This window comes from Petromyzon marinus, chromosome 2 (assembly GCF_048934315.1).
Source record: "Petromyzon marinus isolate PM22_M1 ecotype Great Lakes invasive population chromosome 2, UKy_Petmar_22M1.pri1.0, whole genome shotgun sequence".
Classification (NCBI taxonomy): Eukaryota; Metazoa; Chordata; class Hyperoartia; order Petromyzontiformes; family Petromyzontidae; genus Petromyzon; species Petromyzon marinus.
The window spans coordinates 29,136,204-29,163,032 of record NC_133668.1 but is presented as its reverse complement, the minus strand read 5'-3'; the positions used below and the strand labels follow the sequence as shown (position 1 = coordinate 29,163,032).

Genomic DNA, 26,829 nt, shown 5'->3' with positions numbered 1-26,829 from the left:
GTTTTCTCCTTCTCCTCCACCACCATCTCTTCCACAACGATCTCCTCCACCAGGGTGTCCTTCTCCTGCACCACCAGCTCCTCCACCAGTGTCTCCTCCTCCTGCACCACCAGCTCCTCCACCAGAGTCTCCTCCTCTGGCAAAACCAGCTCCTCCACTAAGGTCTCCTCCTCCTGCAAAACCAGCTCCTCCACCAAGGTCTCCTCCTCCTGCAAAACCAGATCCTCAACCAAGGTCTCCTCCTCCTGCACCACCAGCTCTTCCACCAAAGTCTCCTCCTCTTGCACCACCAGCTCCTCCACCAGGGTCTCTTCCTCCTGCAACACCAGCTCCTCCACCAGGGTTTCCTCTTCCTCCACAACCTTCAGCCTCCATTCAGAGGCCCAGGCGAGCAAAGAGAATGGGGGCAGCGCCGGCTCCGCTCTGTGAAGAGATGCGCACGACATTGTTCCAACTTACTGCTACAGCAGAGATCGCAGCCATCCCCTCCCCCACCATCGGGGGGGAGGGGGGGAGCTGGCGATGTCACAGTGGATGAAGGGTTACCTACATGGCAAAGATATGGCCACTTCATTATTTGTCCTCACCCAGAAAGCAATTATAAAAATACATCCGTATATAACCGAATGTACAGGTGAGATTTGAACTCTCCGTGTGTTAGTTTGTGGGCGGCAGGGCTGGAACTCACAGCCAAAGAGGGACCTGGGTTTGATGCCCATACTTGGGCCACTTTCTCCATGTGGGAGTTGTGACTTGCCCTGGGCCCCACACCTCTCTATGGACTGCCTTGAAAATTGGTCAGCAGAATGTGGGTTACCGTCGTTCAGCAGCTCCAAAGCACTGGACACGGCCAGGAGTAGCAGTGGTGGTGGCATTGCTGGTGGTGCTAGTGGCCGCGGTCCGGAGCCAGCTGTGATCCAGCGCCTGCGCTGGCGTCATACGAGAATCCGGAACCCATCTGTTGAGAGACGCGTGGGAGACACACGCGCCACACGTAGTGAGAGAAGCGTGGTGAGAGCATTGAAGTTGCTTCCCTTCTCCTACAAGGTGAGGAATGCACGGCAGCAGCGGAAGCAGCAGGAACAGTGGCAATCCTCTGATGCCCAGTAGACTAAAAATGCCCCGAGCATCGCATTGGCCAGCAGCATCTTGCACGGACCTCCCCATCCTCCACAGAGGGCGATCTTGACACCGGTGGTACTGCACATCGGCAGTCCCACTCAGCTCCACATTTTCCTGGCGATCGGTGGAGAGTGATCGCCGATGAATTGGAGGGGGGGGGGGGGGATCCTCATTGGGAGGGGGTGGTGGGTGTGTCTTACCGCAGACAGAAGCTGACGAATTCCACAAACGCCGGGTCGTGGCTTTTGAGCACCCTTTCAAGTGGGAAGCTCCCCGGTACCCTTTTCTTGCCTGGGCACAACATCTTCCCCTGACGGTCTGCGGGAGCCATGCACAGCGGGACAGATGCAGTCACCAACCACCACGTCACCTACTTACCCACTTACCGACCCATCCATCAACCTACTCACCCACCCACCCACTCTTCCACCTACACAATCACTCACTCACCTACCCACCTACCCAATCACTGAACCACCCCCCCACTCACCCGCCCACCCGCTTACCCACTGACCAATTCGCCCACTTACCCTACAACCTACTTGCCCACACACCGACTTACCCACCCACTCACCCAAGGAATTTAAAATAAAAAGAGGCCATTCCCCCCCCCTCCCACCAAAAAAATAACAACAGCCGCAGGCCTCTTCTTAAAACTGAATCCGGTCCGTCACTCGCACCACCCTTTAACTCACCAAAAAACTGCCTTCTGTCGAGAGCTGAATTCACCATGTATCGTGGAGGCATTCCCAGAATCTGCACATGGTTGAGACAAAGACAAAGGTCACCCGTGTATCCTCAGCTGACTATAGGGGCAAGTGCTGTTAGTATAGCGTAACAACAGCAGCAGCGCTTGTTGAGGGCAATCATTATGGCACACAGAGACAGGGGGTAGTGGGCCACATTGACCCAGGTATTTTACACACTGCACTAGGTACTCATTTAAGGCTGAGTCTAACTAAGGGAGGCCCAGGACCGGTTCAGATAATCATCACTAGTGTGGGCCATGAGCGCAGCATGCTAACCGCTACACTACTGCTCCCCTCACACGTACAAGATGGACACGTGTCACAACATACGACGGCCGCTATTTGCCAGATCTCTAAGTGGCCACCTCCCCTCCTGCCACCCCCAAAACCCACGACTCCAAGGAAAGAGAGGGGCATCACGAGCGGATGGACGCCCAGTGGGAAATACCTCAATGCAGCGCGGGAGGTAATCTTTGTCACTGTCGGACTGAAATAATTGCCTGCCCGTCGCCAACTCCGCCACCGTGCAACCCAGCGCCCACATGTCTACGCCACAGGTCAAGCTGTAGCCCAAGTGCAGCTCCGGAGCCGAGTATTCCAGAGTCCCACCAACATTCATAGCTGCACACCAATCACAAGAACAACACATATATGTGTTTGTGTACTCACTGTTTCTTAAACAGCATCTTCATCACACACATGAACAGTCACATGTACAGACACGCAGATACTCACACATATACACAATCAGACAAACACCCACACGCAGACGCTCACACACCCAGGAGAGGTCACTCACGTTGACTTTCCACAAAAAAGCTCGTGCCAAAGTCCGTGACCCTCACAGTGCCGGTCACGGTGTCCTTGATGAGAACATTTTCCTGCAGGAGAAGGGGCAGAATGAATTCAAATGCAGAGGTTATGCCGATAACATTCAGCCAGCAGTGGAACGATCAAGTACCACCACCTACGCTAAACAGGGGAACTAGACGAGGCGTAGTGCCGTCAACGAGCGTCAGTCAAGTGCAACATTTGATGTTTGTTGACAGCTATTACTGGGGGTTGCCCCTTTCAATTGCATCTAGAAAAGAGATTTGATTTGAGGCTCATGTTCAAAGCACTCTAAGGGACCATCGAAGTAAAGGAGGGCAGCTCTATTGACAACTGATCGTGGTTCCTCTGACAGGAGAGTCGCATTGAGCTCACAGCTGCAAGAGTGCCCTTTAACGGGTTACGGACCAAAAGCTACACATGAGAGCTCGCGTATTCCATGACGCTATCCACCGCGCGTTTGTCTTCGGAAGTTTTCCATTCGCAGTGTGGAAGCCGACAACGGGCAGCTGTCAGGTCAAAATACACGTTTCGCACACTTAGGAAATAGTCTTTATTTGCTCCAGCTTCTGTCTCCGAAGGACTGGGGCAACGCTGTGATCAACGTTGCCGGTTTTGTCTATGGTGAGTCCCCAATACCGACACGACTCTACACTACAGTTTAATTCATACCGCATTATCTTCACCAGGGGTACAATGACCCTGCCTCCTTCCAGTTAGATGGAAACAGCGAACGCAAAGACCTTGTGACTAATGTGGCCGTTTTTCTCTGTGGAACGATTCCCTACTAACAATACGCCTCTGCAACAAAATCATACTGAATGCTGTGTCCACTCACTGGCTTGATGTCCGCGTGAACTATGTTCCTGGAAGAGATGTGGGACAGGAACATGAGGATTCCCCTGGTATAACTTTTCACCATTTCCATGTCCAACCGGAACCCCGATTCTCTCATCACATCATAAAGGCTCTCCCTGTGAGAGAGACAAAAGCAGAAACAACACCAACACAGTGTCAGTGTCATCTCTTTAAATGCTGTGCTGATTCTGCTAACAACAATCTTAATATTGTTCGTGCATGTTCACGACCAATATTCAGAGTCATAGTTCAGTGTAGGTTCAGGTCGTTGGTTTGTCGATAAACCAAATTAGTTGGCTCATTTGCCCACTTGACAACTTGATTTCATTGGCATTTTTGCCAGGTGGTAGAGGGTTATCCATGGGGAGAAGATAACAACTCCGCCTGGTAAGGTCATGGGGTTTGATCCCGAACCTGACGCATGTACATTTGGAGTTTGCATGTTCTCCCTGTGATCATGTGGATTATTCTGTAGGTCCTCTGGTTTTCCCCTCCACATTTCGAATCGACATGCATTCATAGTATTTGGCTGCTATACATTTCCACGTGATAAGTTACTTTGTTAAGCTATCATTTGTGGGCAGGTCGCTTACAAAAAAATAACTAATAGGTCAGTGGACTTTCCCACGAAAACAAAAAAGTTTGTTTAGTTAATCAGTTAACCACGCTATTAGCGGAGGGAGGGGGAGATGGAACACGCGGTACATACTTCAACAGCTCCAGGACAAGGCAGTGGTGTCCCCTGAAATCAAAGCTGTTTAGGACTTTGATGACGTTGTAATCTTCATTGCTGTCCTCACTCTGAAGTTCCAGAGCTATCTGGAGCTCCATCCTCTGCAATGTTTCTTCCTTGGAGCTGCACAGAGGAAGTCCACAAATTAATAACTTACACTTGCTTAAGGGACACCCAGAGGCAAATGCTATTCAGAATTAATAATTAAATATACTTTCACCAGGTCTAACGGCATTGTGAGCTAGAGTAGCGTTCTCGACTCTCATTGGTACCATACGGGGCGCAGGAGCTGGCGTAGGGTACCCAATAGGATTTGAAGGTGAAGAGCCATTCAAATCGGATTGGTCATTCGGGAAAACTAAATGCAAACGCCCGTTAAAACAACGCGTTTTCGTTATAACGTGGTTCTTCAACACTTTTTACACAATGCAGAATGTGTCCGTTGTAACAAGAAACGCGACCATTACAACATGGAACACGCACATTCTAACAAGATACGCACCCATTATAACACGGAATAAGCCCATCATAACGTGGTTTGTGAGTAGTCGACAACAAAATACTTTTTTGAGCTGCACTGTTGAGCGGTATGATACAGTACTCGGAATGATAAAAGTAACGTGACAGCATAGCCTCATTATGAGACCTCCTTTGCCAGTAACAAGATATAGTAATAGGTTTTACCCTTTTAACTGGCACAAAAACTGACACCTTTATTCAAGGCATCATGTTTGCAATAACCACAACACAAGCAGTCAAAATGCAAACAAAAGAGACAACTCTGATAATAATAATATGCACTGTCCTTGAATTTGATTGGTCCACACCCGAGACGGCTTTTCTTAGAGCCTAGTCTCCACTCTTCTGGTCCAACACCAGTGGAGACTAAGCTCTAAGAAAAGCCGTCTCGGGTGTGTTGAGCTCTGTCGTCCCGACAGGTCTGTAACTTTCACCTGAAGACGGCCGCTTGCGTTGTGGCCGAAACGTCGTGAGAAAATTTATTGTATTATTTTATTATTTTATTCTCATTCTACGTGACATTACCGAAAGAACCAAAGAAGGTGTCAGTTTTTGTGCCAGTTAAAAGGGTAAAACCTATTACTATAGCATAGCCTCAGTTATTGGTCTCATCATCTCACAGTGTATGCATACATTGCATCTCGGCAAACTTTATTGTTACATTATTTATGGAGAGATTCTTTTCGCTCAATGCTTTTTCGCTTAACGCGGAACTTTTCATGAATGTATCTACAGCATTAAATGATGACTTACTGTAATGTGGAGGTAATCTTGTAGCAATGGGATGTTTTGGCCGATACCAGTTCACACTGTGTGTGTATGTATTTTAAGCTTTAGAGACGAAAAACCAGAGTACCTAGAAGGAACCGATGCAGAACAGGGGTAGAAGGTACACACTCCACACACGATGGTGCCCGAGTCAGGAGCCGAACCAAGGCCCCCCTTCTCGCTGTGAAGCATGAGTGTCACCACCGCATTGCACGACAATGGACTTAACAACGTCGGCCTCGTGATGGCACGTCTCTGAAGTCTTACCTCGACGGTGACACCAGGATCTTTACAGCTACCAGGGTGTTCCTCTTGTGGTCAAGGCACTGGATCACCTGGCCTTGACCTCCTTCCCCAATCATCTTGAGCACCTCATAGCGGTAGTGGAGGTGATCATGTCGGAACTGAACAAAAGGTATAATCATTTAAACTGACTATTGTTAAAATCACAACGTTTAAGAAGTGCGAATGTAATTTTAACAAAAACATTTGCTTGGAATTATGAAGTTATTTTTAACCATAATTTGGAATGCTCAGATGTCTGCTGGCTGAGTCACCCTTAAAAAGAGCTTCTGAGCTCAATGGGCTTTACTCGGGAAATAAACTTCTGATTCAGATGTGTGCGGGTGAGTGCATTGGTGAGTGGGCGAGTGGGTCGGTGAGTGATTGAGTGGGTGAATGAGTGAGTGAGTCAGCAAGTGAGTGCGTCTGGGGGTGGGTGAGTAAGTGTGTGAGTGGGTGTAATTGTCGAATGCTTTGATACTGTCTGCTGGCGAAGATTCCCTTGAAAAATTGCTTCTTATCTAAAAGGGCTTTACTCGGGATTAAACATTCTGATTTTGAAGCGCGTTGGTGTGTGCCCTGGTTGGTAATTCAGGTGCAATAATAAGAAGCCACAAACCCCGCTACCTCTGGGCCCTGTGACCGCCCCCAAGGCTGTAGTTTTGTGGTGAGCCTCACCAGAATGTAATTACGTTCGTCGTCATCATATCCATGCCTGTTGCATCCCTTGGGTTTGTTGTCGAGTGCAAAGTACCACACTTCTTGCATGGCTGCGAGCTCCAGCTTTTCGTGGTCGGTCAAGTGAGGGCCAAAGTGAGCCAGGATTTCTGTAGGCACGAGGAGAATAACAACAACAGGTGTGTGAACCTAAATTTTGAGCAATTTATAGGGTAAATATTTCAGGATTGGGATGTTTTTGCCAATCCCAGCTATGTATGTTGAAATTCTTTTGCACCGCATGTAGCCAATGGTGCTAATCAACAGTGTGGGGGAAGGTTAATAAACTAACCACGCAAATAGGTTCCACACATCTGTTAGAACCTCTAACAGACTGCGAGACAAGAAGGCTCACATGATCGAGTCACTCACCTTTCTGAAGAGATGCCGCGACAACAAGATAATACCGACCACATTTAAACTCACATCTGCTTCTGTCACTTAACCCAACTCTAAACGGATCTTATTCAGAGCTAGCCTTTCTCTAATCTCAGAGAGGATAAGAATACTCCGGCTTGAACTTGATAATTTAGACAAATGTCTCCTACAATCACACTTAACATTAACAGATAAAAAGTCATAATCTTAGTTTTTTCGGTAAAGTCACGTTGAAGGGAAACAACAAAATAATAATATATATATAAAACAATAAAAAATTCTCACGACGTTTCGACCATAACTCAAACGGTCGTCTTCAGGTGTGTTGGTTTGCATAAATTTATTTTTAAACGGCGCATTTATTTATTTATAAAAAACGTTATCGCCATGCGCAACGATTTGGCAGTTTATTTAGGACTAGTCCATCTATATTCTGAAAAGAGGAGGGGGGAGACGAAATTTTTTTATTTTTTATAATGTATGCTGTCTGAAAGCCACTGTAAGCGTGAACAATCAATTAAGACCTGAAATGGTTTATCAAATCTTTCCAATGATTGCTAAGATAGAATCCATCTTCTCGGTTGAAATTGTCTCTGTGCTTGTATATGTGGATAGCCTCATGAACGAATCTCTCATGGAAGCCAGATGGCTTACAAAGAACCTCTGTCTTGGAAAAGTCAATGTCATGTGAGCCTACTGAATTATAACAATGATCTGTCACGGCCGAGGTGTTGGTCCAACACACCTGAAGACGACCGTTTGAGTTATGGTCGAAACGTCGTGAGAATTTTTTCTTGGTTTATATATATTTTATTATTTTGTTGTTTCCCTTCAACGTGACTTTACCGAAAAAACTAAGAATATGAATTACTGCAGTCACGAAAGCTTTAAATCAAAAGATAAAATGTCCGCATCTGATTGGAACCTTGTAGATAACATGACTGCTTCTTCTGCCACAACAATGTCTTCCAAATGCAAGGTTAACCTTATTGCTAAATTCAATACATTGTCAAAAAAGAAACCAGATCCACACATAAAAAAGACTGCTATTAATCAGAGTAACAGCACAATCTCCGATAGCCTAAAATCGGTACTAGCTAGAGGGCTGAATTTTGCTGTCACCCTCAAACACATCCCAGTGGATGATATAAAAACCCAGGTAGATGTAGCCCTCAAAGGCTTGGGACACATCCCGACAGACGTGGCAAGATTTAAAATTGCCACCATCTTTAAAAATGCTAAGAATCCTATTAATAACATCAGCAAGGACGAGCGCTCTGAATTCACCAAATTAAAAAATAGAGAGGACAAAGTCATCCTCTCAGCCGACAAGGGCAATGCTACTGTCATCATGGATAAAACCACATTCAGCAACATAATCCAGGACCTTCTTAATGATAGCAATTACACCAAAATCAACAAAGATCCGACCAACTGCCTGGCTATAAAAACAAACAATATCATTACCAATTCGACTTCTCTAATCGAACCATTCAAGCAGTTCTCCCTAAAACCTTCTGCTAATAAACCACCCAGATTATATGGTCTTCCAAAAATCCATAAAGAAGATACTCCACTTCGACCCATCGTTTCCACTATCAACTCACCTCCCTACAAACTGGCCCAATTTCTGTCTGAGACCTTGCTTCCATTCACGGGCAAGACTACCTCAGCAGTATGAAACTCAGCTCACTTTATCTCTCTAATCAAAGGCATTTCACTGTCCCCAGATGATTTGCTCGTCAGCTTTGATGTAGTCTCTCTGTTCACCAAGGTTCCTGTACCTGACACCTTAGCAATAATTGAAGACTTGGTCCAACATGGACCAACTTTGGTTAGGAACTGCCTTACTAACATTTACTCTTTGTTTTTTTCGGTAAAGTCACATATGGATAAAATAAATGACGACGTTTCGATCGCAACACAAGCGGTCGTCCTCAGGCGGAAAAAAAATCATGCAGCAGTAGAAACGCTGAACCGGCACTTACTTCACCAGGAATGGTACTTTCTGCAAACAAAATCAAGGTACCCACATGGGTCCCCCCTTATCACCAGTGATAGCGAATGTTTTCATGGAGAAATTTGAAACTGATGTCATCCAGACATGCACCCAATGTCCTTCCTTGTGGAAGAGATACATAGATCACACTTTCGTCATTTGACCACATGGCCTGCCAACATTGAATCAATTTCTCAACAACATAAATTCCATACACCCATCCATCAAATTCACCATGGAAGTGGAGAAGGATGGTAAGCTACTAATTCCTGGATGTTTTGTTTGAGAAGAGACCTATCTAAAACCTAATTCCCACCACCATCCGGCGCAGAAGAATTCCCTCATCAAACCACTACACCATAGGGCCACTGCATTTGCAACCAACACCACCAAGCCAGTGAACTGGAACACGTACACCAGACTCTTAAGATGAATGGGTACTGGGACAGCATTATTCGCAAAGCTGTTTCTCCAACCATGTAGAAACAATCCACTGAGACGCCTATCAAAACCATCACTTTACCATACATAGCAGGTGTTACCAAAAATATTTCCAAAATCTTAAACAAACACAAGATCCAAGTCCGATTCAATACAGTACACAAAATCCGTGATCTAATCCCATCCTGACATGCAATATCCTGGAGTCGACAAACTGAGTTTTACCTGCGGTAGCAGTTACATTGGGAAAACGAATTGACATGTCACGGACCGTGTTAGCGAACACAAGGCAGATCTGAAACATCGCAGAACCAATACCTCTGCCGTGTCTGACCATTGTTATAACGCTGTGGGCTCGCGTGATATTGTTTTTTTCCGAGACCAAGGTACTCTGCAAACCTTCAGGTAACTATCAAAGGTTTTTTCATGAAGCCATACAGATATACAAACATAGACATAACTTCAACCGAGAAGATGGATACAAATTGAGCAATCATTCGATGGATGTTATTAACTAGGTAAAGCCTTAACTGCTTGTGGCTGTTTCCATCACACGCGCCAGGTACTGGTAGATTTTTCAGATTTACTTTCCCACCATGTCCCATACTCAGCTTACCACTTCTACCTCCGCCTACGTCCCCCCCAGCCTCACTTCTTCTCCCCCTAGCGCTCACGCAGCTCCCCTCTCTCTCCCCCGCTTGCTCCTCCCCCCTTTCTTACCGATAACCTCTTGCCACAGCAGCTCTCTCACCTACTTCAGCATTTTATCATTGCTGTGGTTGTTCCACCTGATGAAGATTGATTGTGTTGCGATAGAAACGTCGTGATTTGTTTTATTTTATTTCTACCTACGTGACATTACCGAAAGAGCGAATGAGTATAGATATTAGTTGTCAAACTTGATGATTTAAACGCGGATAGCTTCAGTGGTTTCCTAATATTGGAAGAGCATTCAAGATGGCCGCAGAAGCAATTCTGAAAGCGTTTGATGTTGTTTCAGTACTGAGGCCAGAGCACAGATAATTATCCCCATGCAACATGGCCACCATGAAGTCCCCCATGTAACATGGCAACCATGATGCAGTCTCTAATGCAACATGATTACCATATTCTTGGTTCTTTCGGTAAAGTCACGTAGAAGGGAAACAATAAAATAATGCAATTCTCACGACGTTTCGACTGCAACACAAGCAATCATCATCAGGTGTGAAAACGACGGCAAGAAAATTTCAATTTTTCTTGCTGTGGTTCTTGCTGTGGTTTTCACACCTGATGATGATTACTTGTGTTGCAGTCGAAACGTCGTGAGATTTTTATTGTTTTATATTTTTATAATTTTATTGTTGCCCTTCTACGTGATTTTACCGAAAGAACCAAGAATATGAATCCCTGCAGCCACGAAAGCTTTAAATCAAAACATGATTACCATTAAGTCCCCCATGTAGCATTGCTATCTTGACATCACCCATACAATCACCATAAAATCTCTCATACACCAAAGGCACTGTGACGTCCCCCATGCAACATGGCCATCATGATGTCCCACTATTTACCGTGGCCACTGTGACGTCCCTCATTACTGTTCTTACCTTTCGGCGATTTGCTACAGATGGAGCCGGTGCCGTCTGAGGACAGCGCACTCCACGTGGTGCAAGACGTGTCGTTACTCCGAGCCTCTCCAGCTCGGCTCATCTACACACACACAAAGACAAAGGTCCACCACATAGGCTTGATTAAGATGTTGGAGCAAGTGCAGAAGGCGAGCACTGAGCCAGCATCTCTGAGATCCTGGGCTCCACATTCAGGAGGGTCCTGCCGAGATGTTGTCGTTTCTCAGGATTGGAATATTTGGCCAATATCAGATGCCATGCTTGGATTAACAATGAAAGATGCGTGGATTTTGAGGTCACACGCAGGGATTGTTCAAATTGTTAAAGAGTGATTGGGGATCGGGCATGACGAGCCATGGCAAGGAGGGACAACAATGGCTGATAGTGAAGAATAATAACGGAGCGGCAGCCAAGGAAGGAAACACATCGGAGAGGAGAGCCACCAGAGAGATGGTGCGACAAAATCGGCACTTGGCGGATTATTCCATCACAGCATTTGAGGGGTAGCAAGGTCTCAGGGAGGAAGGCATTCTCATTCATCAGTGGATAGATAATAGTGCTGTAAATGCTCACGCGTAGACAGGCAGGCACACCAACAGGATCTCGGAGACACACTCTGATAGACATACACATACTCAGGCGGACAAGGAGAAGCACATCCAGGTATACAGGTAGGTGATAGGTAGGCACAAGTCGAGGGGAAAACACACGTCCACCCATATTTTACCACACGAGTTGAAGAGCCACACGTACCTCCATGGCAGCAACTTGCAGAGTAGGGTGCTCAGAGCTCACTGCGTTTCTCGCACGGTCCGGGTCTCTGCGTGGAGAGCGGGAGACGCAGGTGAGGGTCACACAAAACCGATGGTGTGCAACAATACTCATGTCTAAACACGCGTCATGTCACAATGCGGACTCTCATCATCAACACGGACTCACATCATCATCACAGACTCACAACCTCACCACTCACCCACAACACGAAATACAACAAAAACAACAAAGACCGCCATTTGCCACTAAGTAGCAGCAAATGCCAGGCCAGGTGCACTTTGAGACCACGTGAAATGCTGAAGGCTCACTGACAGGTCACAGGTCAGACCCAGGTGCCAAGAGTTGACTGACTGAGATGACTGTGCCAACGTGCTACATTTCAGCCGCCCAGGTCAAAGGTCGTTGTTGTGAGCGTCGCTCCTTTGTTCGGACACCAGCAACACCGCGACAAACACCACCACTAGCACCACCACTAACACCACTGCTAACACCACCACCACTAACAAAGACAGATCCCCCGTATAGCCTGAATATACTGTAGGGGCAATTTCTGCTAGCGAGCACCTATAAAGGTCGGCATGGCACACGAGGGGGTGGGTGGCTAACACCACGCCTGGCCGCCTTTGTCTCCCTAGCGGCGATGTTTACACATCGTACCAGGTATTCATTTGAGGCTGAGTCTACCTAGGGGAGGCCCAGGACCGGTTCAGATAATCGTTGCTGGTGTTGGCCGTGAGCGGAAATCGAACCCGGGTCGCCAGGTTTGTAGCGCAGCACGTTAACCGCTACACTACCGCTCCACTCAACTAACACCACAACTAACACCAGCACTAACACCACTCCTAACACCACCACTAACACTACGAACCCTAAAAACACCACCACCAACATCAACTCCACCACCACCAACACCACCACCAAAAACACCACCACCACTAACACTACCACCAATAATACCACCAATAATACCACCATCACTAACACGACCACCACTAATACCACCAACACCACCATCACTAACACCAGCAACAATACCTCGAACAACCACCACCACTAACACCACCATCACTAACACCAACACCACCATTATTAAGACCACAAACACCACCACTAACACCACCATCACTAACACCACCACCACTAATACCACCAACGTTAACACCACCACTCCTCCTCCTGCTAATACAGGACACCAAAGACAACGATCCTCATAGAGCCTTAACAGGCTGTAGGGGCAAGTGCTGTTAGCCAGCAGTACGTATGAAGGCCGGCACGGTAAACGAAGGGGTGGGTGGTTAGCACCACGCCCGACCGCCTTTGTCTCCCCAGTGGCGATGTTTACGCATCGCACCAGGTACTCATTTGAGACCGGGTCACTGCTACACACAGACTCACACAGACCCACACACACGTACACAGACTCACACAGAGAGACTCACACAGAGACTCACTTAGAGAGACTCACACACTGACTCACATAGAAAGACTCACACCACCACCGCCACCACTCACCCACAGCTCGGTTCCACGCCTAACGGCCAAACTGCCAGGGGAAGCACGTGGCGCGAGACGCGGCGTGGTGTAATAGCCATTAGCTCCTCCCCCTCACCTAAGCTCCTCCCCCATACTCCCTCTTTCCCCCCCTGCCCCTCCCCCTTCACAACCCCCCCCCCCAAGCATCCCCCCCTCGCGACCCCCCTTGCCCCCCTGGCAACCCCCGCCCATGCTCCCCCTCAACCCCCCCCCTCACGCCCCCATTGCCCACCCCCCTCCCCCCGCTGCTACTTCCGGTCAGGCAGGGGGCGAGTGGAGGCGGCGCGCGCTGTGGATTGTGGGTGGCGAGCGGCTGATTTGGATTCCCGCTCACGGCCACCGTCAGTGGGTCGCGAAATCTTCTGAAGCGGCGGCTCGCTGGGCCTCCTCTACGTCGACTCAGCCTGAAGGTCAGAACCTCGCGCGGTGTGTCCACGTCAGCAGTGGCGGCGGCGGCGGTGGGGGGAGACAGAGGAGGAGGCGCCTGGCCCACAGCCGTCACGTCCTAGACGCCTGCTGAGTTCACGGCGCTGCTTCAAGCAGAGCCCGGCCCTGCTGCTGCTGCTGATGAGGCGCTGACGGTGGAAACCGGCCCCAGAGTGGCCCTCGTGTTGAGCCATAGCTGATGAGAGGCACTCCCAGACTGTCGTGTGTTTTTATCCCTGGAGGGACGGGTTTGTTGTGGAGGCGAATCGCCTGCTGCTGGAAAAGGCATCCACTAGAGGCCGCTATATAGAGGTATTTGGTCTACTCTTCCACGCTGGTCCGGACGTGTTGGAGCAAAGTGGCCATGCCCACACTTTACCCCACCACACGCAGGGCGTTAGCTCGCTGGATTTGCAATGCAGAGGTGCAGGTTAGATTTCATTCCCACTCACACCCACCGACACTCACTCAGCCACCCACTCAGCCACTCTCTGGGCATCTATGAAAAAGAGCTTCATAGCTCATCGGATTCCTCCAGCAAAAACATACTGATTCTCACCCACCCACTCAGCCATTCACCCACCCACTCTGGCACTCATCCACTCACCAATTCACTCAGCCACCCACTCAGCCACCCACTCTCTCACCCACTTCGTCACCGGTCACCCACTGCCACCCACCCACTTGGTCACCGGTCACCCACTGCCACCCACCCACTTAGTCACCGGTCACCCACTGCCACCGGTCACTCACTCTGCCACCGGTCACTCACTCTGCCACCCACCCACTCTCTCACCAACCCACCGACTCTCTTGCCAACCCACCGACTCTCTCGCCAACCCATCCACTCACCCACAGGGAGACACAAGGAGACAAGGGGACCCACATGGTGTGAGAGTGTATCAGCATCATTGTGGTTGTTGTGGTGGTTATGTTGGTTGTTATGGTTGTGGTGGTTATGGTTATATTTGTGGCAGTAGTGTTTATACTTGTGGTTATGTAGCTGGTGGTTATGATTATATTTGTGGTTACGGCGATTATGGTCGCAGTGATTGTGATTATATTTGTTGTGGTTATAACCCGCGATGTATTTCGTCGAGGATGGATGCCGCCGCGTGCAGGAGTTGGGCGAGGCAGGAGTGAGCCACCTGAAGCGCCCTCTTCGACGGTGGTGAGCCGCCGGGCGGCCGGGCAGTGAGCAGCTCGGCCGGCGTCGCTTCTCCTCCCCCTTCCGGGGCTGCCAACCCCGGTGGTGTTGAGTCGTCCTCCTCTTCCACTGGAGCCCTGGTACGAGTTTTTCTTCGCGTCTCCATTATAGCGATTCATCTTACTATTTGGCTACTTCTGACGCCAGTTGTAGTGGGTGGAACGGAGAGCGAGACTTCTTACCGAAAGAACCAAAGAGTATGAACTTATATGGTTTATTTCATCTATTTTTAGTGGTTTGCTACCATTCCCTTTGCACTCCTATCGTTTTTGTATTGTTTGTTGTGACGTTATGACCCCGTGCCCCCTACTGGCACATCTTTGATCAAAGAGCTTTATAGCTCATTGGATTCCTCCAGCACAGAATCAATACCGATTCTGATGAGACCGGAACGAACACGTTTGAATCGAATCGCGTACTTCGCTTTACTAAAATAGTTGTGGAATCGATTCTTGTGGAATCTGTTCTCGTGGAATCGAATCATCGATATTAATTACAGAGATTCACCATCGATATTAATTACAGACATTAATCAACGACGTCGCTAGGAGTATCGTGGTGCCGCTCTGCAAACCTTCGGGCTACTATCAAAGGTTTGTTCATCAAGCCATCCAGATATATAAACACAGACATAACTTCAACCGAGAAGATGGATACAAATTGAGTAATCATTGGAAGAATGTTATTAACCAGGTAAAACCTTAACTGCTTTATGGTGTTGCCTTAACTTTCCGCATCTCTAATTTCTTAAGCTTCCCACTCCCAGCCCCGCTCTCTTCAGCACTCCCCTCATACCCCCTCTCTCTATCTCTCCTCCCTGATCCTCCCCCCTTCTCTTACCTATATAGTCTCTTGTTTACAGCAGCTCTTTTGCCCACGTCGGCAATTGTTTCTTGCTGTGGTTTGTCCCACCTGATGATGGACGCTTGTGTTGTGCCCGAAACGTCGTGATTTAATTTATTTTATATTTTATGCCTATGTGACTTTACCGAAAGAACCAAAGAGTATAGCCCAAGAGAGTTTGTGTAGGTGGGAGCGGTAGTGTAGCACAGTAGGGGGCACAGGTGGTGCATCGGCCAGTCATCTCAGTCAAGCAACCAATGGCAACCTGGGTCTGTCTGTCTGTGACCTCCTGCTGCCAGCGGGCGTTCGACGCTTCATGTGGCCTTAACCTGCACGTAGCCTGGCACGAGCGCCGTGGTGACATCTCCACCACTTTGTGGCGAATGGCGGTTGTTGTTTATGGTCGTCTCGCGATTAGCACTACGCTGCACTACGAACCCAGCGACCCGAGTTCAATTCCCGCTCACGGCCAACACTGGTGACGATTCCGTTCCTGGGCCTCCCCTTGGTCAACTCAGCCTCAAATGAGTACCTGGTGCGTTGTGTAAACATCGCCACTGGAGAGATTAAGGTGGCCGGATGTGGTGTTGGCCACCTACCCCCCTTTCGTGTATCAAAGGTGCTGCTCGTTAACAGCACTTGCACCCGACAGTCCTGTCGAAGGCTACATGGGGATCTTTGTCTTTGACAAGACGGACGAGAGACAGCGAGACAGACTAGAGACGTTGAGACACGCAAGACGGACTAAGATGGGACAAAACGGTCTGACAATACAGGCGAGAAGACAACCGCGCGTGGAAAGTGTTTCCGAATGAATCCATGCGTGCGCATGATTTTTCTTCCTTGTTAATTCTCCCCTGCCCGCCCCCCACCCACTGCCCCCTGTCCCCCTGACGTCGTCACCGAAGAAAACCTGGTACTGCCTACGGACCTGCGGTGGGAGGCGCTTGAACTCCAGAAGGCCGTGGAGTTCGACCAGGGAGGGGAGGGTGATCTCACATCCCTCACCATCACGTCTCCTCGCATCTCTCTCTCTCTTCCTTCCCGCGAGACTCCCGAGGCAGAGGGATAAGCGTCGCGCGTCTCCGCCCGCTAGACACGCCGAGTCGGCGCGCATCCCCGGCTCGCCGTCGGTCCTTCCTGCCAAGCGGTGGCACCGTATTTTGCCGCGGAGGTTCGCGGTTCGAGAACGGCGGGCCCTCAACCCCCCCCCCCCCCCACCGGTTTAATGGGTTTAATGCCGCAGTTGCGTTGACCGTAAATACTGCACGGCGATTGCTTCCCAAGTGGACTTTGAAAAATCCCGTGGCGTGAACGCGGAAAAGAGTCGGCCGTGTGTGTGTGATGGCTGGCGTAAATTTTGGTGGAATGTCGAATGAAGGCCGTGGTCACCACATAACGTGTGCTTCTGGAGCAGTCTTCCTTCTGCAGCGGTCTTCCTTACAATATTAGGAAGCCACTGGAGCTTTGCACTTTTAAATCATCGTCTAGATTGACAAACTCATTTCTTGAGAACTACTTTTTGTGGTTAGTTTGTCACACTTCCGATTACCACGGTTGGCTACGTGCTGTAACAAAGAGGTTTAACATGCACTGACCCACTCATTCACTCACTCATCATTTTACTCAATTTACCCACTCACCTGCCATATCACCCACCCACTCTTGCAATTGGGACTCATCCAGGTCTCATTAGTGCTCAGCTCGCTACACAAAATCAACGCGATCACTGCAGAGTGATATTCTAAACCATTCCTGGTCGCTCCTTCCATCCACCCACACACACACCTTCACTCACCTGCACGGTGAAGTATGGCAAATGATAACCTACCCTCTCCGTCCCCCCTGCCCCATCTACCACCTCTTTCTATCCACCCCCCCCCCCCGTGTCAGTAGGAGTGAGCAGCCACATGGATGACGAGTACCGCTGAGCCGGCGTGAAGGACCCACACATCATGGCGATGACCTCACGCGACCCCAGCTCCCTCCTCAAGCAGTTCATCAAGGTGCGGGCACGGGGTCACAGGGGCTACAGGGTTTGGGGTCACACGAGGAATGTGGGTCCTCGTGTATTGCATGTGTACAAGCGCGCAAAGACAGAGGTCCCCCATATAGCCTTAACAGGCTTTTGGGACAGGTGCTGTTTGCGAGGGTGTAGGTGGCTAGCACCACAACTGGCCACCTTTATCTCTCTGGTAATGATGTTTACACACCGCACTAGGTACTCATTTGAGGCTGAGTTGATCTAGGGGAGGCCCAGGACCAGTTCAGATAATCGCCACTGGTGTTGGCCATGAACGGAAATCAACCTCGGGTCACTAGGTTTGTGGGGCAGCATGCTAACTGCTAAATTACCGCACACACACACGTGTTCTCTATCGGCTTTAGAATCAGTTCCTTTCACCTCACACGAGCCGTGTCGACCAATCATCGGGCTTGTGCGGTGTGAGACAACTCGCATCCGTTGAGTTAACCAGAAGAAATCTGGTTGTTGATGAAACGTGGAGGCTGTGTGGGGGGGGGGGGTCGTAAGTGGTGGAGCGTTGGACACTTTGGTTTGGTGCATGCAGCTTTTGCCAACTTCATTCCTCGCGATTCAGTCCGCCTTTTCCCGATGACCGATCCCTTCCATTCATCGAAAATGTATCTACTGTAGCACTACGCACGGTCGGTGGTCACGGAAAGATGTACCATTGGGGGCGCCACTGTGGCGAGATGTTAACTCCCTCGCCTGGTATCCAGGAGGTCGCAGGTTCAATCCTGACCCTGATGCCTGCTGTATATTTGGAGTTGCGTGCCTCTTTCCGAGGAGTCGCGTGGATTTCTCTCCAGGTCCTCCGGTTTTTCCCTCCGCATTTAGAATCGACGTCCGTTTAAGAGTATTTGGCTGCTATAAATTTCCACATGACGATAAGCCACTTAGTTGAGCTATGATTTGTGGCCAGGTTGCTTCTGGAAAAGAGCTGCATAGCTCAGTGGGCCTTACCTGGTAAAATAAAAATAGTAAAGTTTTTCCAATGGTGCATCCCAGTTGTGCCAACACGGGGTTTGGCGACCCCGTATACCGGTACGGCTCGGCTCGGCTTCCGCAATGGAAAAAACAAACAACACAACCCGAGTCGGATACAGTGGGAGGGCGGGGAGGTGGGGGGGCGAACGCAGCGTGGCCGGGACGGACGCCGGTGGGAAGAGCGGACTTGGCGTGTGACCGGTTGCTGTCATGTTACCACACCACCACCACCATCCCACCACCACCGCAGGAGATGAAGCTGATCCTGCCGAACGCTCAGCCGATGAACCACGGAGCCCACAAGCTGCAGGCGCTGGTGTGGGCGTGCTGCGCCAACGCCGTCAACGACTTCATCGTCCTGCATGAGCACCGCGGTATGCCAGGCACGCGCATGCACCACAGTCGACAAAGCTCCCCCGTGTAGCCTTTAACAGGCTGTCAGGGCAAGTGCTGTTTGTCGAGCGACCTACGAAGGCCGGCAGGGCACACGGCGGGGTGGGTGGTGTGGTCATTACCGCATCTGGCCCCTTTTGTCTCCCCACTGTCGATGCTTGGACACACCGGAAGTCGAAGTCAGGTCACCGGATTTGTAGTGTAATGAGATAGCCACTCCGCTCCCGCTCCCCGGTGTGATGCATGGTGTGACGTGTGTGATGCGGTGCAACAGACGGGGATGGAGGTGTATTTAGCTGTGCGTACGATGTGCGGTGTGTAGTATGACGCTGCAGACGGGGAATTGTGGTGTCTTAACTGTGTATGTGGTGTGATATGGTATGATGCCGCTGATGGAAGGGCAGTGTGTTTAACTCTCCAGTACAGTCTGTGTGACACCTGTGGTGTGTCTAACTTTCCGGCATGCTGTTCATGTGACACGTGGTACGATGCCACGGTGTACTTGACACTCTCGAGCGTGGTGATGCGGCACGACATCCGGACGTGGACATGATGTCCGAGGCATTCCCACACCTCGTGATGCACAACTTCACGTCGCGACTCGGAAAGAGGGTGCGTGCGGGCACCGTGCCAGTCTCACCCACATCTTCCTCCCCCATCCCCAAAGCACAAAGATCCCTCGTATAGGCTATAACCCTTTCTCATTTTCATGATGTACATATACGTCGTCGAAACGGAACCGTAAGAAAAACTCAAGTACGTCTTCTGACCTGAAGACATACCGAGGCTCCCATAAGACCATGCGGGAGGGCGTGTGGCACAGTTTTGTTCCATAGAGTGCCGGTCGTGTCACTACGGTTCTCTGCGGTGAGGGCAACGCCTTTTAAAAACAGCAGCGCTACGCCTCTATACATAAAATTAACGCCGAGCCGCTCGCGCGTACCGAGATTCAGCGGTGAACGTGACACCTACCACCCGGCAACTTGCAGATGTCTCGGAATGGGAAAGAGTGAGCAGACTTTTGGGCCAGGTGCTGTGTGTCCGCCTGTATATTCGGAGTTTGCATGTTCTCCTCCTGGTCACTTTGATTTTTCTCCGGGTCCTCCGGGTTTTTCCCTACACATTTAGAAACTTGAATTTCGAGTATTTTGCTGCTATACATTTTTATGTGAAAAAGAGCTACATAGCTCAGTGGTAAAATAAAAATAGTTTCGTTTTACTTTAGTTTTTGAGCAACAGTACAGAGTTTTTATTTAACGCCATCTCTGAAGCTGAAGGCGCGTAATGTTGTTCATTTGTTAATGCATCCGCAGTTTTAAACAGGGTGGCCGCTGGCCTCTAACTGGCAAACGTCTGCGAGGACGCGTAATGAGAGTCCAGCGCCGTCCGTGTGACTTGCCGCGACCCCTCCCGTGACTTCTGTGCCCCCCTTCCCCCCTCCCAACAGGCACAACGTCTACAAGCGCGACGGCAAGGACATCGAGTTGAAGGAGGTGGGACCGTGATTCGAGATGGAGCGTAAGTCTGCCTGACACATTGTTACTCGTCTCCACTTTACACCCCAGCAGAGGCGGTGGAAATTCCACATTCCTTGTGGACTTCCCTACGAAGTGGTTGTAAATTTTATCGACCCCTGAGAGGATGATGGGCTGAATGTAAGAGTCTAACCTCGGGCTAGGTGGCCCGCGGGTGACTTGTAGAGCGGATCGGAACTTGAGTCGGTGGGGTCGCTGCTCTGGTCGCATTCGCTGTACCGTGACCCGACTCGCATTCCCCCACCCCAGATGCGATGTGTAAATTCAAAGATGATCGGACGTAATGCTGGCCACCCACACCCACCCCTTGGTGTGCCGTGCTGGCTTTCCTACATGCTAACACACGAACAGCGCTTTTCCCACGCCGTCTGTTAAAGGCTGCATGGGGGGGATCTTTGCTTTTGTGTGTCGCGCAGTCTATGAGATTAAACTGGGCACGCTGGACAACGCGGCCACCGCCGAGGTGGAGTGGCCTTGGCGACCGTACATGAACACGGCGAAGAAGAGGAAGTTCCTGAGCGTGGAGTGAGGGAGGGGAGCGACTTCCCCCCCCCCCATGGGCCTGGGGGGTGGGGCATTGGGGGGGGGGTTTGTCCCTGGAAAGCCGGAGTTGGAGTCGAACCTCGCGGCGCTCTCCGCCGAGGCTCGAGACGTTGAGGAGAGGTCGCCGCGTGGATAGGGCAGTGCGTGAATCGCTGTTCCAACCGTCGTCACACACGTGCATTATACGCGTCACACACACATTGCGGATGTACATTTATCAAACACAAACATTTACATCGTCGCATGCGTGGCACACAGAAGCACACAATTTCACAAAAAGACAATGGTACTCCGTATCGCCGTTAACAGATTGCTGGGGCAAGTGCTTTTAACGGGTAGCACCTATGATGGCCGGCATGGCACAGAAGTGGTTGTGTGGCCAGCCCCACGTCTGGCTGCCTTTGTCCTCCCCAGTTTTGCGATGTTATACACACCACACGATGTACTCAGATGTCTGAGTTCGTAGTGCGCTAACTGCTGCACAACCGCTCCCCAAACGGTGTACATACATGCATACACAAAACGAAACATTAACATTTATTTAAGTAACAAAAAAGAAAATACCAAGTCAGGCAGATGGAGAAAGTGGCGTGTCGCCATGCACAGCACCGCTCTCGTAGCTACTCGCCTAGGGTGGGAGCTCTTGGCTTCAATGCCACCCGGGATGTTTAGATGTGAAAACCTGCCATAAATAATATTTTTGGGAAGTCACAAGCGCCTTAAGTTGCATCTCATCTCGACCATTTTAATGGGCACCCCCCCCCCCCTGTAGCTGTCCCCCTGTGGAACAAAATAAACTAACAAAACTAATCTATTTTTATTTTACCAGGTAAGGCCCACTCAGCTGTATAGCTCTCTTTCAGGAACGACCGGGCCACAAATGAAAGTGCTATAAAGTGGCTTGTCACGCAGAAATATATAGCAGCCAAATACTTTTAAACGCATGTTTCTAAATGTGGAGGGAAAAACCGAAGGACCCAGAGAAAAATCCACGTGGTCACGGGGAGAACATGCAAACTCCAGATATACAGGCGTCGGGATTTAACCCACGACCTCTATACCAGGCGAGGCCCCAAGGTGAATCAGCACTTGGCCTGCGAGCGGGTATTATTAGTCTGTCAGTAGGGGGTAATGATTCCGGATTTCAGTCTCAATTGAAACTGTAATCTGGAACACTTTTGTCATATTTTGCTTGTATAAGTGTGTTCATAAAATACAAGTTTGGTCATTGAGAGAGTTATAAATGTCCTATATGCATTTCATGTTTATTGTGTTTATTGTATTTAATGTATGAAGAAAATAAAATTTTGTATATGCTACAGTATGTTTCACACGTTATTCAGTGACACTGCATATGACGGGCAATGTTTGGGGCAATCGGCCTTCAACATGGAAAATACATCGAGGCCACATGACCCGTGGCCACCGCCACTTCAACCGTGGCCCCACCACTTCAACCGTGGCCCCATTGGCACGTTGATGTGTGGCTCTGCTTTCACCTGTGGTGAGAATGAGACCAGAAAAATTACAGGAGGCCGACTCCATATGAGTCCGTCACGCTCTGGATCTCGCTAATGGGACGTTGGATGAAAATAAAACATGGAAGCGACAAGTTTCTTCTCTGGCGAGGACATTCCCACAAGATTGCCACCTTTCCCAATTAATGGAATTTGCCCCAACATCACCCTGATCCAAACCAGCGGGAGCTGAAATCTTCCAGAAGGTTCAGGATTTATTGGTACAATCGTTCGGATGTTGGTGTCCGCATGGACTTGCATTTAAAACCACCGGTCCGCTTGACGTCTTTTAAACAATACCTGTGGTCGGGTCCGCTCCCCCACCTTTCTATCCCCTGCTTTTTTTTATGACCGGTGTAGTATATGTTGACGGTGTGTGCGTGTATCACAACGTGATGTAACCGGGCCCTCGAATTGCCTCAAGAAATGAATAATCAACATCTGTCGCTTTGCTGTTGTGATGTCACCACGAGGCGCCGAATGACGGTGGGACGGCGTCGTCGCACTCGTCGAGTGGACAAGGGCTCCGTGAAATGACGATGCGGATTGCGCCAAGCGTATAGAGGTCCATAATAAAGGTTTTTGGGTTAGATCGCGTTTATTTATAAATGTGTCGTAACCCTCCACCACCCGACACGGCCAATCAGCAAAGAAAAGTGTCACGTTGACAAAAGACAAATAATTCACTACTTCAGCCCACCGGTGTGTTGAAGAGTTAATCCACATTTACAGTTTGAGTACGACGTTTCGCTGGTAAATACTTCCAGCATCATCGGGCAATTCGCCAGAATGGTAAAGCCCTCGCTTGCTCCCGGTTTTATATAGAGCAGAAGAGTGACGTCATCACTTAACTCATCAGGTGCAGTGATTAGAGGCGGAGGGGGGGGGGTAATGTAATTATATAATCGATTAGTAATCAGTCATTGGTTATGATTAGTAATGAGTTGTAGATTAGTAATTCTTTAAATCAAAATGTAATGTGTATTATTTAATAATACGCTTCCAGGCCGCACTGAGCCGGTAGCTGTCAGAGCGATTAAAGTTATTCTTGTTCCTCTCAATTTCAATGGATTCTCTAATTAGTCTTTGCCAGTAATAATTAGTTTTACACACCACTGCAACATTGTCAAAATCAATTGAGTGTCCTTGTGGACAAGCATGTTCTGCCACTGCCGACAGTTGTGTTTGAGATAATTTAATATTTCTCTGATGTTCTTTTAGTCTTACACTGATGTTACGTCCCGTCTGCCCAATGTAGCAGCTGCCACATGAACAATTAATCCGATATACACCTTCTGTTGATAGTTTAGGCTTTTTGCTATTCACAAAATAAAACAAAAGCAGTAATGCAAATATCTGAATTTTCACAGCACAGCAAAATCAGTTGCACCATTCAATTCCGCTCGTCCAGACGGGGAGAATTCAATCACATTCATTCGATGCGACGTTTCTTATGGGATTTAATGAGCGACAACATTTTGACCCCAAACCGAGAGGATTCTGGGATGTTTGTGTTTTTTTGGTAATAACTCTGGAAGGAAACGTCGCAGACCCATCAAGGTGGTACTCGTACTGCTCGGCTCGTCGAGAGAAATCCAAATATATGAATGGTTAAGCTATGGGATATGAAATGGACGAGCGACCAATAAAACAGCATGTATTATGGGGTTGAATGCTTTTTGCTATTCACAAAATAAAAAAAAGCAGTCATGCAAATATCTGAATTTTCACAGCACAGCAAAATCAGTTGCACCATTCAATTCCGTTCGTCCAGACGGGGAGAATTCAATCACATTCATTCGATGCGACGTGTCTTATGGGATTTAATGAGCGACAACATTTTGACCCCAAACCGAGAGGATTCTGGGATGTTTGTGGTTTTTTGGTAATAACTCTGGAAGGAAACGTCGCAGAACCATCATGGTGGTACTCGTACTGCCCGGCTCTTCGAGCGGAATCCAAATATATGAGTGGTTCAGCTATGGGATATGAAATGAACGAGCGACTAATAAAACAACATGTATTATGGGGTGAATGCTTTTTGCTATTCACAAAATAAAACAAAAGCATATCATGCAAATATCTGAATTTTCACAGCACAGCAAAATCAGTTGCACCATTCAATTCCACTCGTCCAGACGGGGAGAATTCAATCACATTCATTCGATGCGACGTTTCTTATGGGATTTAATGAGCGACAACATTTTGACCCTAAACCGAGAGGATTCTGGGATTTTTGTGTTTTTTTGGTAATAACTCTGGAAGGACACGTCGCAGACCCATCAAGGTGGTAATCGTACTGCTCGCCTCGTCGAGAGGAATCCAAATATATGAATGGTTAAGCTATGTGATATGAAATGAACGAGCGACCAATAAAACAACATGTATTATGGGGTTGAATGCATTTTGCTATTCACAAAATAAAACAAAAGCAGTAATGCAAATATCTGAATTTTCACAGCACAGCAAAATCAGTTGCACCATTCAATTCTGCTCGTCCAGACGGGGAGAATTCAATCACATTCATTCGATGCGACGTTTCTTATGGGATTTAATGAGCGATAACATTTTGACCCCAAACCGAGAGGATTCTGGGATGTTTGTGGTTTTTTGATAATAACTCTGGAAGGAAACGTCGCAGACCCATCAAGGTGGTACTCGTACTGCTCGCCTCGTCGAGAGAAATCCAAATATATGAATGGTTAAGCTATGGGATATGAAATGGACGAGCGACAAATAAAACAGCATGTATTATGGGGTTGAATGCTTTTTGCTATTCACAAAATAAAACAAAAGCAGTCATGCAAATATCTGAATTTTCACAGCACAGAAAAATCAGTTGCACCATTCAATTCTGCTCGTCCAGACGGGGAGAATTCAATCACATTCATTCGATGCGACGTTTCTTATGGAATTTAATGAGCGACAACATTTTGACCCCAAATCTAGAGGATTCTGGGATGTTTGTGGTTTTTTGGTAATAACTCTGGAAGGAAACGTCGCAGACCCATCAAGGTGGTACTCGTACTGCTCGCCTCGTCGAGAGGAATCCAAATATATGAATGGTTAAGCTATCGGATATGAAATGGACGAGCGACCAATAAAACAACATGTATTATGGGGTTGAATGCTTTTGGCTATTCACAAAATAAAACAAAAGCAGTCATGCAAATATCTGAATTTTCACAGCACAGCAAAATCAGTTGCACCATTCAATTCCGCTCGTCCAGACGGGGAGAATTCAATCACATTCATTCGATGCGACGTTTCTTATTGGATTTAATGAGCGACAACATTTTGACCCCAAACCGAGAGGATTCTGGGATGTTTGTGTATTTTTGGTAATAACTCTGGAAGGAAACGTCGCAGACCCATCACGGTGGTACTCGTACTGCTCGCCTCGTCGAAAGGAATCCAAATATGTGAATGGTTAAGCTATTGGATATGAAATGGACGAGCGACCAATAAAACAGCATGTATTATGGGGTTGAATGCATTTTGCTATTCACAAAATAAAACAAAAGCAGTAATGCAAATATCTGAATTTTCACAGCACAGCAAAATCAGTTGCACCATTCAATTCTGCTCGTCCAGACGGGGAGAATTCAATCACATTCATTCGATGCGACGTTTCTTATGGGATTTAATGAGCGACAACATTTTGACCCCAAACCGAGAGGATTCTGGGATGTTTGTGTTTTTTTGGTAATAACTCTGGAAGGAAACGTCGCAGACCCATCAAGGTGGTACTCGTACTGCTCGGCTCGTCGAGAGAAATCCAAATATATGAATGGTTAAGCTATGGGATATGAAATGGACGAGCGACCAATAAAACAACATGTATTATGGGGTTGAATGCTTTTTGCTATTCACAAAATAAAACAAAAGCAGTCATGCAAATATCTGAATTTTCACAGCACAGCAAAATCAGTTGCACCATTCAATTCTGCTCGTCCAGACGGGGAGAATTCAATCACATTCATTCGATGCGACGTTTCTTATGGAATTTAATGAGCGACAACATTTTGACCCCAAATCTAG

At 48.4% G+C, this 26,829-nt stretch overlaps 1 pseudogene; it reads left to right on the top strand.

The window, feature by feature from the left end:
- The first annotated feature begins 16,646 nt into the window (after window positions 1-16,646).
- Window positions 16,647-22,590, top strand: LOC142929821 (U3 small nucleolar ribonucleoprotein IMP4-like; annotated as a pseudogene).
- Window positions 22,591-26,829: the final 4,239 nt, after the last annotated feature.